Source organism: Mandrillus leucophaeus, unplaced genomic scaffold (assembly GCF_000951045.1).
Source record: "Mandrillus leucophaeus isolate KB7577 unplaced genomic scaffold, Mleu.le_1.0 Scaffold235, whole genome shotgun sequence".
Classification (NCBI taxonomy): Eukaryota; Metazoa; Chordata; class Mammalia; order Primates; family Cercopithecidae; genus Mandrillus; species Mandrillus leucophaeus.
Window position 1 is genome coordinate 1,313,086 of NW_012102421.1, and position 19,694 is coordinate 1,332,779.

Sequence of the window (19,694 nt, forward strand, 5' to 3'; positions counted from 1 at the left end):
GTCCTATGTATTAATTCAATCCTATTAATTATAGCAAATTGATTACTACATTTTGAAGAAAATATGATTATTTATTATATATTTCTAATTCTAGGCAGTACAAACTAAGACGTTTCCTTTCTATTATCCAAAACTTAACTCCCATATCTGTTTTTCCTTTCTGAGAGGTCTGTGAACCAGAAATTACACTTCAACACATTCCAGTGATTACTGAGGCTTGATCCTAAGTGGTAAATTTTCAGTGCATGGCCGTGAGATTTGGCTGTGTAATTCCTATTAATACTAATAATAGTCAATTACCGGATCCTGTATTGTACCCGAAGATTTTCTCCTAAAGCCTAAATACGTTAAAATGATTTCTTTTAGTCAAACTTAGTATCGGATATAGTGTTAACCTTCATGAACTGGAGAGAAAATATCTGAATAAAAAGAAAAAGAAAAGGAGTCACTATTACAAAAAAAAAAAATAGACTACTTGATCTTGTTGAACAAATTCATATTGCTTTTGTATCTTAGCAAACATACACAGCGCTGATGGAGAACATTGCAAGAGCTATTTTGCAATGACATATCAACCTTCATGCAGCACCTATAAAAAAGTCATGCTATTCCCATATGCATGCTCCAGCAATGTGCATGATGTTTTGCTGCCTCTGATTAGCAGGATCTTGCCAGATCTGTAATCATTTGAAGAGTGTGGACAAACTTTAATGTATGGGTCTTCATTGAGTTTAGTTTGATTTTCATTCTGTTTCATTTGAATCTCCCATTTCCAATGAAATTGGTAGTCAATAAAAATTAATTTCTCAAAAATTTTTCATCCTACAAATCCAGCCTTGAGAAAACATTTCCTAGAGAAGGGTTGTCCTTAGACAATATTATACTTTGTCATAAGCTTGTGGTAGCTACCTTGAAGTTGGCTATGACCCATTTGGCAGGCATTACACTCTCTACCCATGAAATTCCAAATCCCTCACTACCAGTCCTAAAAGCCCACTTGAATACTTTGAACATTGATTATTTCCTTTACCCAGGCATCCATCCCCTCTAGTGGCTGAATTCAAGATCCTCAGCCAGACTAAAACCTATATGACTTTTGGGCAGATTGATTATCTTCTTTGGGCTTTCTTGACTTGTTCTACAAAATAGGGATAATAACAGTACCTATCTTGTAGGGTCAGTAATGAAATTAAAGAAGTTAAGGAATGTAAAGCTTTTGAAATTATGCCTAGCACGTAGTAAGCACTACTAAATATTAACCATCATGATCCAGTGGATCTTTGTATATCTTCCTCTTACTGTTTACCATAAATATTTACAGCCTTCTCTCCTTCACCTTATTAGGCAGATCTTGTTTCTGCTGCTCAGTCCTTAGGCACTTGTTTGGCTGTACAGGCCAATGGAAGACAGAAGAATGGGAAGGAACTAAGAAAGACCAGACTGACATGGATCAGAGAGGACATACAGCAACATAGAGAACAGAATTTGTTTGAAAGACAGGAAGAAAGACTGTGAGGAGAGGTAGCAGGAAGCCAGAAAATTCATCCACGGGCTAACTTAGGAAGAGAACTTGTGTGAGGAGTGGGAAAGAGAGAGGAAAAGGATAGTGGAGGGAAGGGGCAGGAGAGGAAGAGAGAACAGGAAGGGAGAGGAGGATACACCAAGCTAAGGAGGAGCCTCAGCAGGTATGGGTGAAGTCTTCAGCTGCAGGCGGTGCTGTTCACTCTCTAGCATCTTTCCAGAGACTTCACTAATGGTTTAAATTATTTGCTTTCCTTCCTCCTTTCCCTCCTTTCCTCCTTCTTCTCTTCCCACTCCTTTTCATCTTCTCTTTTTACTTTAATGTGGGCTTTATTTTATTGATTTGCAGGAGAGTACTGGTGCAGTGCCATTTTCCTTCTGGGCAGGAGCACTCACTGGGCTCAGACCCCAACAGCATCTTGCCCGCCTTGTTTCATGGAGCTCTCCAAGGAGGCAGAGCCACTTGCCCCCAAACCACATGAATACTAAGGCTGAATCTGCTGTTTCAGATCTCTTTTTTCACAAACCAATCCAGCAGCCCAATAATACATAACAGTTACATTTATAGCACTTCGGATCTCTGTAGTGTTTACAATGTTTTTGTTCTCGTGGTCTCATTTGTTTCCCCCACACAATTTTGTACATTTACAGGCCAGAAGCTATAATTCCTACTTTATAGAGGAGGAAATATATGGCTCAGAGATGTGCTGGCCCTAGCACTAGTGAGGTGCTATGACTCTTGTTATACATTCATTCCAATCCAGCGCAACGTCTTCCCAAATGTTTCCACAGAACTAGAGGGCTCACATGATCTCTCCATTCTCTGAGCTTCTAGGATTCCCTCTGCGTCTTTGCCAGCATTTCATAGTTTTCTCTTATTTGTGTACTAATTGTTTTAGGTTTGTTTAGCCTCTGTAGCTCAATGATAAAAGCTCCTTTTGGCAAGGGGCTAAGTTTTTTCAGGATGTACAGAGTCTCCATTTGAGACTGCAGGTCCCAAATCAGGGTTTTTTGTTTGTTTTTTGTTTTTTGCTGTGGTGCCTGACACTGGACTGCATCTTTTTACTTTTCAGTTCTAGGAAGCCTTGCTGTGGGTCATGCTACTGGTGTGGAGATTAGAACCCACAACCTCTGAGTGCCCTCTCTGTGGTTTAGCCCTTTGAGCCATACTGCATTTAGGTTTAGTAATTAGCACTTAGAAAGCCATTGAGGTCAATCCCCATTGCGCCTGTGCAAAATTTGGATTCATTTAATTGTCAAAGCCTCTCAGAGAACATTTCTCTGTAATTTGGTATATTGAAAAATAAATTAAACTAATGCTATTATCTATATTCCCTTAGAATGGGATGCAGCAATATTATATGGACAGGACAAAAATCTATGATAGTCACATGTGTGGTAAGGTGACATTCAGATGCATCTGTTTCTTCCCATAAAGTCACCTGCTGGAAGCCTACTGAGTAAATGTTAATGAATTTGGGTGTACCTTAGCTGCAAATGGATCAGACCTTCCTAATGCAACATTACAGCAACCTGGATTCACTTGCATTATTCTGCTGATTTAAATTAAATTGAACACCAAAGCCAGCAAAATGTATTAGAGAGGAATTAGATGTGCTACAGAAACATTTAAAGAGTGCTCTTAGAACTCAAAGAAGAGGAGAAAGAATAAGAATATCTTTTTGTTATCCTCTAGCTTAGAGGCTGAGACATGCATTTGGCAAGATGGACACGATGATTCTATTGTGTGAGCAGAATTTGCCATGTAACCTCCATTAATGTTTAAAGATTGCTCCATAGTTTAATCTTTAAAACATCACGCTGAAAGTATGCCATCAAGAGCCTGCCAAATTCAGTTTTAAAATGCAGCTGGTTTTTAGCTAGAGGTGAGGAAAAAAACATTAATGATTTTTGTTGTTGTTTTTACGGTCTCAAAAAGTTTAAACTTAGATTCCTCTTTTGATCAGTTATTTGAAAAATTGTATGCAATTGCCTCTTAAACAAATTTGGAATTTGTAAGTGAAGGTTTTAAACCTCTCCTCCTATATTTACATATTTCAGTCTTCTACAATGTCTGGAATCTCTACCATGTCTGGAATCATATGCTGTACTTAAGTCTAATGTATTTAATTAATTTCTACCCATGTCCATTCACATTTACAACCCATTACTTTGTGGCTTTTCATATGTGTCATCTTCTGATTATGACAATGTAAACATTCAAGTATATAATTCTGGGCTCTGCTTTTGATGTAGCTTCTCACTGTGGTTTTTAAGATTTTCTTTCTAGTGCTTGCTGACTTATTAATCTTATTTATAACACATATTTGGTCAGTCAGCAACAAATACAGAAATTCATTTAATTTTGACTATTTTTTCTCATAGGGAAACTTCCTTGTGAAAGTAACCTAAATATGTTCTGCTTGATAATATTGGTTTTCAGATTGCTTGTACAATTGTAAATGAAATGAGTTGTTTTTTCAGACTTCATGAGGGATTCTCTTCTCTTCATCCCTAATACTCACAATCTCACTGGTGATGTCTAGGCCAGAGTCACTGTTTACTATTATCATAGTCTCCAAGGGCTTTCCTTGTACAAAATGATAGACACAAAGCAATACATAATACATGATGCCTACTCTTAAAGATCTCAACACAGAGTGGGAATTGCACGATAGATGCTGATGTTTGGACAACAGCTCGACAGAAATTTCCAATGTTCAAAAAATTTCAACATGATTCGTTGTAAGTTAGAAAAGTTCTATGGCAAACAGTATAAAACAGCCTACTCTGTTTTATAATGACTATTGAAGAGTCATTATTCTGAATCCTTCCTCAGGTTATTAACACGAAGCACATCATTCTGTGGCCAATACTTTGTGCTTTTTTGGTCAGAGTTATGGTTTTACACCTTTTTTCCATTCCAATGGGATTTTTACTACAAATGAAATATTCCCATGGTGGAAAATGTACAAAACAAATACATTTGAAGCACGGTTCAATATAAACATTACAGATATAGTATGTACATATACATTCATCATATGTGATATGTACATACTACCTATATAAATATAAACTTTTTAGTAGGCTCATTAAAAAGTAAAAAGGAACAGGTGAAATAATTTTAATAATATATTTTAACTTCAAATATTTAAAACATTATTATTTTAACATGTAATCAATACAAGATAACTACAATGAGATATTTTATATTCTCTTTTTCATACCAGGTCTTCAAAATCTTGTTTTACACTTACAGCACATCTGAATTCAGACTAGCGACATTTCCACTACTCAGTGGCTACATAATGGCTACCATAGTGGTCTGCAAGTTTAGATGTAACAGTTGTAGGAGTTGAGAGCACTAAGACTCCCTGTGTTTGAATATACCTCTGCCTCTGTCCCTCTGTGACCATGGGCAAGTTAATTAAACTTTCTGAGACTCAGTTTTCTAATATGTAAAACAGGAGGGTAAAAATTGCTTCTATCTCATCGAGTCATTATGAGGTTAAAGGAATTCAAAATACTCAAGAAATAGTAAATATACTGCATTAGAGGATGCAAAGGGACTGATATTACTGAGGAAGTTACCTGAACCTTCCTCAGGTAACTAAGGGTTTTTAAAGAAATGCATGATATCATAGTTGTATTTCCATGTTCACCACATTTTGTTACCCTGGCCATCAAATCATGCCATTTTCAATGCTTAATACCCTTGTCTTGTTTGGGGAGTATCCTTCTCCCACTTCCAGTGTTCAGCTAAAATGCTTTATTATGCTTAGTTTTTAAAGCAGCCAAAGGTCGAAAGTAAGAAGTAAAGACTAAGTCTTGTTTGAGCTCTTTTGAGAGTCTATACCTTTTCTTTGGGATAAGTAAGTTGGATAGAAAACTGATTTTTCCATAATGCTCGTTGGCTGAAACTATACAAAAAAATGGAGTTGTTTACATTCCTAATTATACAAATATTCTGCTAGATCCAGAGGAAAATATGACCCATTTTTGTCAGCACATATCATGACTGCAAAAAGTGGGATGGCAGTCCTTATATCCGTCCAAATTCATGGACATCATGGCAGTGTTGTGGAAAAGCCTATTGTAAGTTACAGTATTCACATAGCTGCCAACCACCTATAAGAAGTGCCAAACATCAATAACTGTCTACATTGTCCAAAGGAAGCAGTAAGGACAAGCATCAATGATACTGCAACCAACATTATAATTGCTTACCAAGGGGACAATGTTAATTCATGACTACAGTATCCTTTGAAGCTAGCCAGAGACAAATTAAAACAACAGTAGGAATTCAATCAGACCATCCGGGCTGACTAGAGCCCATAGAGCTATCAGAGGCCAGACAAGACCCAAAATTACCACTCAAGCCCTTAGAAGGAGGGAAATTGCAAAGTATGTTGTTCAAAGGTGGTGTTTCTGTCTGCCATAGAATTTCATGGCTCCTTTTAGCCCTCAGGGAGGTGTCTGAAAAAGATCATTGGTATCTTTTCTCCTGGTAAGAAACAATTAGAAAGCCCTGTTGAGATATGAGGAACTTGAGAGTTCACTTCCTCCAGTTCCCTAAATTACATATGAAAAGATCAAGGCCCAGAGAAGTTAACTGATTGCTCAAAGTCACACTGCCAGTTCCTAAGGATGTCCAGGACTGAAGGTCAAATCTGCTATCCTGGCCCTTCCGCGCATTAGTCTTTCCAGGCTTCCTCATTATTCTTCTTTGATTTTGCTAGGGCGAGAATAATTTTCTCTTTCTCTTCTTATTTTAGCTGTCATTCTAAGAATGGGAGAAGAACTCAAGATGGCAAGGGCAAAAGAATCTTTCTTTTTTGTAGAAATCTCCAGACTGAAAATCCATGAAGCCAGCCTCTCAGGGCTTACTTTAACAGTGTGCAGTCTTCTGATTCAGTAAACCTAGATTTGGTGACCTCACTGAAGGTGTAGCACATAAAAACCAAAAGAAAGTGTGACCAGGTTTTTGTTCTTGTTGTTGTTTTGGTACTTTTAGTTGTCATGGTACCTGCCTGTTTCATTTGTTTTGGTCACGTAAGTTTTTGTCTTTATAATGGATTTTTGGTTTAGCAGTTATGCCATTTTCTGTGTAGGCGTTGTGACTTTTTGAATTAAAGTAAGGAGAAGAACTTTGAGTATTTAGAAATGTCAATGCTGGTATTATGAATTATCAAAGAAAGAAGTTGCAACATGTTTCTGCAACACGTTCTACACTGTCTCCAAGTTCCAGAGTCCGGATTGTTCTGTGTTAGCATACTGAATTCCATGAAAGCACTATGAAAGTGCTTGTGAATACCTAAAATACAATCAGAAAGTATCTTGGAGTTTGGTAAAATGTAAGTCATTAAAAACACTTATTTATCCTTAGAGTTAAATATACAACATTTTTCTTTGGTGTTTCCACCAAATCTAAGTAGCATCCTGTTTGCAGAGACGTTAAGTCCCTAGAATGCTCATCTAATGTTAAAAATTAACTTGTCTTATAAATAATAGTTTATTCTCACAAATACTAGTTTTTTAGGCTGCTGTGGAACTGTGCTGAAAGCTCTGGACTTTCAGTTACAAGAAGTGAGACTTTAAGGCTCTAATTGGCCACTTATTAGGAAACACCCAAATGTCTACGATTAGGATTAAATAACATGTGAAGCAACATGCAAACTATGGAGCTTCTTACAAATGTAAAGTCATATTATCTTGCTCAAAATCTAAACAAATGTAAAGTCATATTATCTTGCTCAAAATCTAATACATATTTGCTTTTATATTTTGAAATCATTTATATTGATATAAAGTATTTTCTATATGATAGTGATTATGTCCAGATTGGAGATGTTTATTGATAAGCTTCCTATCTAATTTTTGTTACCCATTTATTTTGACAAAGCTTACTTTATAGCTGACTTAAAATTTGCCTCAAATAGCTTATGACGGCTACAGCTATCAGAGCCACTGTTTATGCTACAAAAATCAAACTAAACATTTATAAAAATTTCCACAGAAGATTCCAGCTAATGAAAGCACCATTTGTGGTGTGCTAAAACATGCGCACACATAGGTATTGCCCCATTTATCAGACATGAGAGCTAATTACCTCATACACCACTATATCTCTTCCACTCTCTGCATTTCAATTCCCAATATTAACACATAGGTGGTCAAGCTGACCATCGAATAGCCTGCATGAGCATGAATGCATTAAATAACTTAATGTTGGAAGAGTTTATTAAACTGCCACATTCTAATCAGCATGCGTACCTGCCTTCATTAATTTTGCACTGGTCCATGGTGTGTCTCTACAGCCAACACGGAGAGCACTAATGTTAATAGGAGCTCTTAACAAACAGGACCAGTTAATCAAGGAAAATTTACTATTAACCACATGACCATGCATACTGCAATCTAATTACAATCAGATTTAACCCTCACCCTGCCACACCCATTTAGACATCTTTCTTATTATTTGTCAATAAAACTGCAGAAAATTGAGTGTCATTATTTCATTAGAATGAGAAAGATATTTGCATCTGCACGTGATTATGAACATGAGAGGGTTTTCTGCTGGTGCAGTTCCACGTCTGAAAGATTTGATTTTGTTAAAGGTCATTTGGGAGAAGGCCCTGGTGCCGGCTCCTAAATATTTTTAATTTTCTGAAAATAACTGATTATAAAGAAAGTTTCTCCAATTGAACACAATATTCTGAGCTGGTTCAGGAGAAATTTAGCATTTGGCAAATTACAGTTATTGCTGTGTAAACAGTGTGAATATAGTCTCAATCATTTAGTTTTAATCTTTAACAAAATAATCTAAAACATTCATGTGAAGTCTGACAAAATAGGTGCCCCCTTATTTAACCATGTTTGGTTACCTCAGTGCTAATGTACTGGAGAAACACCTACCATGCTACCTGTTTTGCATATTTAGAAGCAGCACATAAAGCCAAAGGAAAATGCGACCGGATTTCTCTTTGTTGGTGTTTTGGTACTTTAAGTTGTCATGGTACCTGCCTGTTTTATTCCTTTTGGTCACAAATTTCCACCATAAGTTGGTGTGTCTTTATGATGGATTTTTGGTTTGGCAATTATGCCATTTGCTGTGTAGGGGTTGTGACTTTTTTAATCAAAGTAATGAGAACTTTGAGAATTTAGAAATGTCAATGCTGGTATTTATGAATTACCAAAGAAAGAAGTTGCAACACTTTTCTTTTCCCCCAGTATTTTGTCTTATAATCATTTTGCTGCTTGGAATATTAGCCCACACCAAAGACTTAAAAAAAGAAATCCCCGGAACTCATGAATAATTTCTGCTTGATAACTGTTTAAATACTTTCTTGACAGATGTTTATTATCCTGTTTCAGTCATTACTTTCTATTGGAGCTGATAAAGACTATCATCCTTTGGTATATTTTATTTTATTATAAGTCAAACTACCTTGCTTTAATGATATAGATGATTCTGTATATGTCGGCTATGGGATCAGATGAACTATAGAGTGGGTTTGGGTAATTGATAGAATTTTATTCTGCATCATAGTACAGTAGTTCTTTATCTATATTATATTTTCTCCTGTAGCAGTCTTACCTGTTGGAATATTAACACTTTCAAATGTACAGTTGGTTGGAGAGCATTCTATTTACAGAGGAATGATACATAAGGACCCTCCAACTAGAATGTAGTCTTGAAAGAACATTTAAAATGTGGCACGACATACAAAAATTTAATGCACATAATTTACCATGAGCCTGTGCATTATTTGAGGTGATGGTGAATTCTTCATTTCTCTAACTCCTCTCTTAGAAACAAGCAGAACAGGGTAGGGCTGACAGATTTGGCTGCAGAAGTTGCAAGGCTACTGGGAAACATAGGAGAAGGGTGCTGAAGAACCCACGTCACACTCTTCTGAGAGCTCTGACTTAAGAAAGGGAGACTGAAGAACCATACCTGTCTTTCTTTATTATAAATCCTAAGACATTATCGAGTAATAGCATAAAGGGAGAAAATCATTTTGAATTTAATAAAGAAAAACATTTTCTGACTTGAGTGGTATAATGTTTTCCAAAATGGTTAAGTATGTATGTAAGTAAATCTTTTGGAAGCCAATATTTCACATTTAAAATATCTTTGATTTGGCTACCTGTTATCATCTTGATTTTTGACTACATCTTATCTGTGTATATGGTTATCTAGGCAAGCTGTAAGGTTAGGTGAAAACACTGTGCAAGGAGTAGGGAGATTTGAAATGTGTTTCTGGTTCTGCTTAGTTCCCTCATCTGTAAAGAGAGTGGTAGATTAGCTCATCTTCAAGGATTTCTGAACATGTTAATTTTAAGTATTGGAAGTAATAGAATCCAAGAGACAATACTGCACATAAGATACCCTTCAGAAGTTCAGAAATCTTAGATGAGCAGTCAGGGAAATGTTAAATAAATGACTTTATTTTTTAATTTTTAAGACTTCATGTTCAAAATAAAGGGCATCCAAATTCAGATCCCTTTATTTTCTTCCACTCCTTGTAAGATGTACAAATTTTACATGAGGGATGATAATGCAATAGTACCCTATATGACTCAAATATAATTTAGTTTGGAAATGTCATATGATAATCCCACATAAAGCCCTATTTATCAAAGGCCTGAGCTGTCAAGTCGTGATGGTGCTTTGATTATTTTACACATTATTTACACAGGGAAGAGCCAAAAGGTGCATTCCACACATGATTTAAGAAAGAAAAAGGGCTCCTTAAAATGGAGAGTTTATCCTTTATACAAATATCGTTAATTTTGAAAATGTGAAAGAATAGAAATATTAAGTGGGCTAGACCGTGGTAAACACACACACAAACTACACACACACGCATAGATGTGTACACATACATATATACAAACATAAATCACCATTGAACAGGAGAAAAAATTCCGATGTTAGAAGTACATCAGTGCAAGGACTATGAACAAAATAAAATAAATAGCGTTTACCCTGGGTAGTGGTATTTTTGCAGTTTCATAGAAAGCATTCAGAAATTAAGATTTCTCAACGACAAGGTGATGCAAATTTGCTTTAATGACCCACAGAGGGTTGGGACCAGGAGCCAGGAAAGGAGAGGGAGATGGGCAAAGAGGATTTTTGGTGAGTTTGATGCAAGGTTTACACCCTCACCTGCCATCCAGGGAGGATGAGTTCCAACAGGAAAACACTAAGCGTACTCATTTGTGAATGTACATGCATATAGTTCAGTGTACATGCAGAGGTGTGCAACCAAACATCTCAACTAAGTCAGTAATCTATGTTCTTCTGGGGGAAGGCAAGGCTGGGAGAGGGAAGGAACACAGTGGAATAGGTCTTTCACCTGCTGCATCTATGTGTGTTTACTGTGTTAGCCCAATATGCCACTGGCAATTCTTTTGAGACATAGGTAGGAAAAATGACACTGTGTAGGAAAGAAATTGAAATAGAATGGGAAATCTTGAGTCCCAGAAATGAAAACTGAAAAGAAAGCTATTTTCTCTGCATCTTCTTTCCCTCCTCAGTAACTTCAATTTATTGTGATCTTTCTCTAGGGAGCACCTAAGTAGTTTCAGGTGGAGCCCCAAATTGTACTTGTCCTTGGGTCATACTTGCCTGGGGTAATACTACATCCTATATGGTGTAACTACCCCGATAGTTGTCTAATTCAGGATATTTCTGGACCTTAATGGTAAATGAACCACAATGTAAGACTTGCTTTGCAAGAAGGAAACCTCCAAAAATTCTACTAGAAATCTACCATGAAGATCTAACAAACATTATTTTTCATGAAACACTGCTACCATTGAGAGTACCAAGACTGCATCAAATATTCGCCGAAGATATGGTATAAGATTATCATGCTAAAAATGACTCCAAAATGCCAAAAAGAACACCACAGAATGGATTTTAAGAAATCGATTAAATACCTACATGATGTGCTGTCATGCCAACTTAATATTTAGTGTTCATTAAAACTTCACTGCATTCGAAAACAATTTGCAGGTTTAGATTTTCTCACTGCAAAATTTCCATCTATGCGTGATTGCTGAGAACTTGTAACAAATTGCGAATCAAGTGAATCACTTATAGCCAAATAATTACCAAAAAATTTTACAAATATCCTTTCAAAAAATGACACCAATATTAGGCTGAATGGGGGTCACGGGTACACTTTTAGAAAGTGTTGACATGTTGCGGGGCAAGGTATCCACGTGTAAGAGGGCCTAAGGCCAACGGAGATCTGAAAAAGGACCTGAGTAAGGAGTCAACTGTCTTAAAGCAGTTTCCCTGAAGGTACTGGTGTTTTAAGGAACTATTACTGGAAGAATTTTCTCAAGGTGACAAAGCTGCATTCTTTACTCTCAAGCACTCTCAACAGAGGGCATCAAGTTAGTCTTGAATATCTGTAGTGATGGTAGATGATTATCTGAAGCCCTTGCAGCAGCTTGTCTCTCCCTGGGGCTTGAAACAGCTCTTGGATACCAAGCACTCCCTGAAACACAGTTGTTAACGATAATGATACACTAGATGTGGGCTCACTTTGACTTTCTACACTCTTCACATGAGCTATTGTAAGCCTGTTCTACTTTCACAGAAAGCCATTCAGCTGAAATTTTCTCTTATGCTGCTCGGCATGTCTTGATGGGAATGCTTCTCTCAGGACATCCCTGGGCTTGGTGTGTCAGTCACATTAGGAAAATATTCATTAAGTCAACCTTAGACAGTTTCCTGGAGGAACTCTTTTCCTGGTGGGAGTTGTTTTCTTTTCTTTTAGGTTCCATCTTCACCCCAATAATCTAGGATAAATTAGAGTTGGTGAATGTTTATTTCCCTCAGACTAGTTAAGAAAAAGAAAATGATGTTCTTGAGCCACAAGAATAGGATCCACCTGGATCCTCAGACAGACAGTTAAATGAGGCTGGTAATTTTTTAAACATTTACTCCGAGAAGCCACACAGTTGGTGACTGTTAAAACTGTGGGTTTTTTTTCCTGTTGTTGTTGTTGTTTTTGTTTTTCCCTGAATTGTGTTACGTGCTGGCCTGGAATTTATTCTCTGAATTGTACTAAGTGGATGATAGTAATTTACATTATTACATTTTAGGACACAGCACTATCTCTACTTTCCTCATCTTCTGCCTTCCTCTAGCTCCTCTCTCTCTCTAATCTTGCCTTCTACTTTGACTTGCTTTTGGGCAAACTTCTGTTAGCAATCTTTGTATCTCTCTCAGGGTGTGCTTTCTTCTAGAAAAGACTCATTCTTATAAAAATCATGATAGTTTGACAAGCTGAGGGCAATTACCTGATCAATATCAGTCAGAATGAGAAGCCCATGATGGATGCCCCTTTGGATTGAAAGAAAAGCAGCAGAGACATATTAAATTAAGCTAGTCTCATTTGGCCCATCACCAGAAGATACTGAAGCAACGTAATTTGACCTTTAAAAAATCAAGAGACCGTCTGCATCCTCCCAGCATGAAGAAAGGTCTCAGACGTGGTAATTAGAGAATTGCAATAATTGCTGGTTTTGCAACAAAGGATGTTTTTCAAGTCTTTGGGTCTCAAACTACAAATCTAAAAAAATTAGTGAGCTCATTTTCTCAGTTCCTATAGAGTATGTGGGGATAGTGCATGGGGCAAGGTGGACATAAGACAAAACTGGGAAGAGGCATTGCCAACTCTTCAGAAACTGTAAGTCTTAACTTACTCTCTCTAACTTGGCAGGCTAATAAATGTTTTAATTATACTTTTAGCTTGATACTACTTCTAAAGCCAAACAGTAAATCTCTTTAGATTATGTTGTCATTGGCTGTTAACGTAGCTAACAAGGCAATAGATCTCAGATATTTAACTATTACTACTTCTCATTGGCTCAAACCATCACAATCAACAACATGTACACTCAGAAAAATTAATATATCCTCAAATCCAAACATCACTATGAAAAGGTCACCTTCACCCAGTAGCTATTCACAGCATTTTTCATGTTTGTACAGTTATGGAAATGAGCAACACTGTAAAATTTTATTTAAATCATTTCCCTTTCCCTGTGACAAGATCAAAACGCATGTTTCTCAGCTTTTTTCTCTTTATCTGATCCAAAGATCTATGGTCCTGACAGCGATAAACAAAAACCCACAAAATTGAACATTCTGGGGACCTGGCATGGGAAACTGTTCATAGGAATCCAGAGTCAGAGGGAGTCTTAAAAAGCTGTCTTTCGGTTCCATAGTCCCAAACTTTAGATGTGTAAAAATTACCTGGACAGCATTATCCACTGTGCCTGGGTAGGCTCCAGGGACCTGTAGTTTCACAAGTGTCCCCCGGTGATGCTATGCTGGTGGTCTGTGGACCACATATTGAGGAGCACTACAGAAAGTACACAAGCTTAAGAAGGTACAGCAGCTTAAAGTGGTGAAAGTCAGTCACTTTTTGCAAAGGCTACCATGGAAGTGGACTGAGACTCATTGAGTCAAGTAACACATCCAACGCTTTCATGTTCTGTCACTTGCCTATTAAGAACTGCCACTTTCCTTTTTCTAGCTAGAATCTCTTTGTTTTGTTTCAGTCCATTTTGCTTAAAGGTATTCCACTTGTAAAAGTGCTCCTAGGGACAACAATGTGTTTTTATTTTCATCTTTTCCTATCAAATAAGTGCCACCCCTCTGCTCTCCATATAGCTGACTTCAATATTCCAGACTTCCAGATACTTCCTAAGTGCAGGCCACTTTCTTATCAGGAAGAAGAAATATTTGTTAATCTATTTTACTCAGAGTAAAAGCCAGAGTCCTTGTGACATCAGCACCTCTATTCTGCCTCTCACGCTCTCACACCAGCTGCAGTGACCTCCTTGTTCCTCAAAAATGCCAGACATTCTCCTACCTTAGGGCCTTTATTCCAGCTATTTCCTCTGTATAAGACACTCTCCTCCCAGATATCCACTTCAAGTCTTTGCTTAAATCCAACCTTCTCTCCTCCTCACCACATTATTTACCAGTGAAATCCGACCTTTTTCTCTTTATTCTTGATCACCATTACATAATCCGTATGTTTTGTCTTTTTTCCCATAGCACTTCCTATAGCATATGACATAATTTACTTTTAAAATATAGTTTATTTTTGTTACTCCCTATTCCTATTATAAACTTCAGGAAAGTCAGCAGCTAGAACAGTGCCCAACACATGGATATAAGCATGAGTGTAATAACCTGTGATAGTTGCCGTTTTATAAGCATTTGTATCAAAATCTATGACAGGCTGGAGGAGGCAATAGCCATGAAGGTGGAAACTCACATATTCTTCAGATTCACATAAATTCATATGTGATTCGGAAAATATATTTGATTAGTAGTTATTCTACATGAGTCTTAAATTACACTACAAAAATTATTAACCTCTCAGCCTACTTCTCCAGTCAGCTGTTTCAAACTCTTTAATGTGAATACTGATTACCACTACAACAACAGAGGACACGGTAATCAGAGAAAGTAGCCAACTATAGGGAAAAAGTTGATTGATTGAGAGCCATAATTAGCGTTATCCAAATTATATTGAATATAATGTTAGGGACCTGATGTTATCTTGGCATTTTTGGACACATCCCTAATGGTGCTTATTTTGCCAAATTTATGGGAATAGCTACCTTTATGGAGAACTTAGGATGTATTATACAAGATGCTAAGTGCTTCCCAAACATTATCTCCCTATTTCTTTAAAACAGCCCTATTAAATGTGGTGTCATAATTCATTGGCTTGCAAGTGAAAGAAAATCCAGCTCACACTGTTTTAACTGAAAACAAGAGAAAAAAGAGTGTATGTGGTTTATGTACCTAGAAAGTCAAGAGAAAAAGAAAAGTATTGCTGTTGATTACTCAAACACTAAAAATAACATAAGCAAAGTAAAATTAATGTCAACTAAATATTTAAATGTAAAAGAAGTTGAGTAATTATTCTAGAATTATATTCACATACTTTAATTTGTTTTAAGCCATGTCTGTTCTAGCACCATGTAGCAAGTGTTTTTCAAAAGAATGAATTTTTTTCAATATTGTCTTTTTTTGTTTTGTTTTGTTTTTGTTTTTTGGTTTTGAGATAGAGTCTCACTGCTCTGTTGCCCAGGCTAGAATGCAGTGGCACAATCTTGGTTCACTGCAGCCTTGATTTCCCTGGACTCAGGTGATTCTCCTACCTCAGCCTCCCAAATGGGTGGGAATACAGGAATGTAGCACCATGGCCAGCTAAGTTTTTGTTTTTGTTGTTGTTTTGTAGAGATGGGGCTTTGCCGTGTTGCACAGGCTGGTCTCGAACTCCTGGGCTCAAGTGATCCACCTGCCTGGGCTTCCCAAAGTGCTAGAATTACAGGTGTGAGCCACTGTGCCCCACCATAGTTTTTTTTTCCCCATAAATACAATCTTCTTCCAAGTTGCATTTTAGTGTTAATAAACTTGAAATTTTTGACATTTCCAATACATTTTTCTCTATACCTCATATTCTGAATTGAGAATAATGTTTTCCACATAAATGTTGAGGTACTGTGTAACTTCAGAGCATGCTCTGCAAAATGGAGAATATTTTTAATTTTTTGTACTGAAATATGTAAATATTTCAGACCAAATATTTTCATAGGTACTGTCTTTCAGGACCTTTCTATGATAAATATTTCACACAGCAAAACTCATCAAGTAAGTATTCTCTATGATTCTTATGAATGTTTTCCTAACTATAGATAATATAGACACTATAAGATCATTGACTTTCTCAATTTCATCCAATTCCAGTATATAATACAGACTAATCTATATTATATATAGGAACTTTATCATACAATCTTTCCACAAATTGAACTATTCCAAAGCACAATTATAGAATTTCAGACTTAAATCTGGCATGATGTTTGAACTTTCATTGCTTTATTTCTTCACTTCCTCCCTTGTTTTTGTAGAAATAAATTTCATCATTTTATGTTCATACTTCATGTTCATAATAACATGTGTTTATTGTTCATAGCAAAACAAAAATTGGAATCATTTATAAAAATGCACAATAGCTTATGAAACAAGAAGGCTGATTTAAAAAGCAGTTATTCAAAGGTACAAATGTTTCTAAAACCCATTTTATAATGGATAGCAAAGAGAGGAAGCTTGTATTTTCATGTTGAAGTATTTTCTTTTCCATATTCAACAGTGTTATCATATTTTGTTGTTCAGCTATTGTGTATGTGTATTTACAGCTAAAAATTATTTTTTCCTTGGTGGAATATCCCAATTTATTTGTGATTATGAATTATGTGTTTACGGTAAATTCCAAGTAAATATCTGCTCTATAAGCTTCTTAATTTAGTAAGAGCTGTGCTTTACCATGAGACAATGTTCTTCTGGATTTGTCTTTTTTTTATTATCACAGCAAAGAAAATAACTGTGACTTAATATTTTACTTTTAAACTGATATTACAATAGCACTCACAATAATTTCAAATGTTTCTTTTTTAACAAAATGAACTTCCAAAGCCTTCCTTTGATTCCATGAATCACATGAAAAAATTGAACTATTAGAATTAGCTGACTTTCTATCTGACACTGATAAGAAACTAACGTTACTTCTTCTGCTAATGAAACCAACATGTTAAGAACTACTGCTTTACTTTTCATTCATGTTAAAAAAAAAAAAAAAAAAAAAAAAAAAAAACCTTGGCATTGAAAATAAACACAATTAATTAAAAATAACAATCCTTTGATCTAAATGAAAAGTCATGGCTCACAAAGTGACTCATAAACATATATTCTGCAGCTGCATCAGTTAACTTATCTCTTGGGGGCTCAGTCTTTAAAATAAATACTATTTAAAACAGATACTCATGTTTCTTCAGCAGATTTATGTCTTATGGTTTTCACATGTCAGCAATATCATTTACGGTCCCCAAAGTAAGCAGTAAGTGTTGATAAGCATTAAAGGTAAGTTCAGCATTCCCATCAACATAAATGAAAAATCAGCATTTTTATTTTTATTTAGGACACATTTTTAGCTTATTGCTGTTGAAATCCTTTATTTCACAAATTTAAAATAATTATAAATTTATATATTTAATATAAAAAAATTAAATATAGAAATCATTGTAGATTCATACCAAGTGATAACCAAACTTCCATACTAAGTGTGTTCAGTCTATATGTTTTAATGCTCTACAGGATTCCTCAGTCTCATTTTCTGGATATATTTCTCATAGACTTAAACCATAATTTCTTTCATTTGTCACTGACCCGTAATAGGCGAGTTGGAGACTTCAAGCATCTCACAGGCTGGGGCTGGGGCTCCAGTATCCCAAGTGGTTGGCATAGGTGGCAGCATTGTATATTTCCTCACCACCACCTGAAACTAGAAGAAGTGGGCATTCCGTAGCCATGTGCTTGCAGGCCAACAGCATGCCCCTTTGAAATGAAGACCTTAGTTCCACTGCATTGGGGAATGAGAGTGACACATGGTTCTCTATTTTTTATATTTTGTGGAAAGTGAAAACTCAATTCACTGTATGTGTGCCTCACACAATACCAGACAAGACCATGCCAAGAGTTGGAATTACAAAATGGAGGCCTACCAAACATTCCAATTTATTTTAGTGAAACTTAAATCAGGGATTCACATTGTCAAACCAAATGAAACATCAGATCAGCCGATATATATTGGCCTCTAGGCAAAACCAAATGTCTGATTGTCCTTGGCACAAGGAGCTACAAGTGCAGAGTGGAGAACAAAACTAGCCTATGTAGGGTTCAGTAAGCACCAGACAGAATGGAAATGAAAGAGGGACAGAAAGATACCAGATGCCAGTTCATATAGAGTCTTGCTGGCCGTGACAAAGATTTTAGCTTTTAGTTTACATAATCTAATAAGCCTCTGGAAGATATTGATGTGATTAATATTTAAAAGGTCATTTGGAGGGTGGGCCAAGATGACTGACTACAAGCAGCACCGTTCAGAGGTTTCCATTGAAAAAAAACCATAATAAGCATGTGAATCCTTCACCCACAACCAAGGTATCCGGGTTCTCTCATCAAAATTGACTAGAAGGCTGGCATGACCTATGGAGAGAAGGAAGAGCAGTATGTTGTGGTCGCCCAACTGAGAGCTGCACAAGGGAGGGGAACCCCTTTCCCCCATCCATGGGAAGCAGTGAGTGAGCGTGTTATCCAGCCAGGGAAACTGTGCTTTTTCCACGGAACTATGCAATCCACAGATCGGAAGATCCCACTCACAAACCTGTGCCACTGGGGCCTAACGTCCCAACCCCAGAACTTTCAGATTCTTACAGCCTCTCAATCTCAACTGGAATCTGATTAACCCTACTGAACTCCCAGTGGGAGGAGCAACCAACACCAGCTGCAGCTACCTGCTATGTAAGCTGTTTGAGCTCCTTTTGGGGAGGGGCAGCAGCCAGCACTGGGACTCGCAAATGCCTAACACCCTAAGCTCCCTGGGTGGGGGAAGGCAGCACCCATTTCTATAGCTCCAGGCTGTGCTTTTCCCCTGCTGGAGCCAGGGAGGCTGGGCGGCTTGGTCCCAAGACTTGTCCCCACAGCCCAACACACCGGCTGTGGCCATCTGCGGCCAGAGTGCCTCTTCAGTTCTAACTCTGACCCACCCTTCCTTGGTGGGCAATGCTTCCCTGCAGGATCTCCAATAACTCCAGCCACAGGCTCAGCGACAGAATTCAGATCTCTCTGGGCCTGAGCCCCTAGCAGGAGGAGTGGCCGCAGTCTCTGCAGACCAGCAGACTTAGCTTCTCTGCCTGGTAGTTCTGTGGAATCCGGGCAGCCCAGAAGAATGGGTTTTCCCCCAGCAAAATACACTGTCTCCACCAAGGGACAAAGTGCTTCGTTAAACGGGTCCTGCTCCTTGTGCCAGCCAACTGGATGAGACTCTCCAACAGGGGTTGTCAGATACCCTATACAAGACCGATCCTACTGCCATCAGGTTGGTGCCCCTCAAGGTCAGGGGTCCCAGAAAAAGGAGTAGGCACCCATCTTTGCTGCTGTCCAGCCTGCTTGAGAGACATCTCCAGGCATGGGAGCAAATCAGATGAGTAGGGCCTGAAGTGAACCCCCAGCAAACTGCAGCAGCCCTACAGAAGAAGGACCTGACTATTAAAAAAAAAAC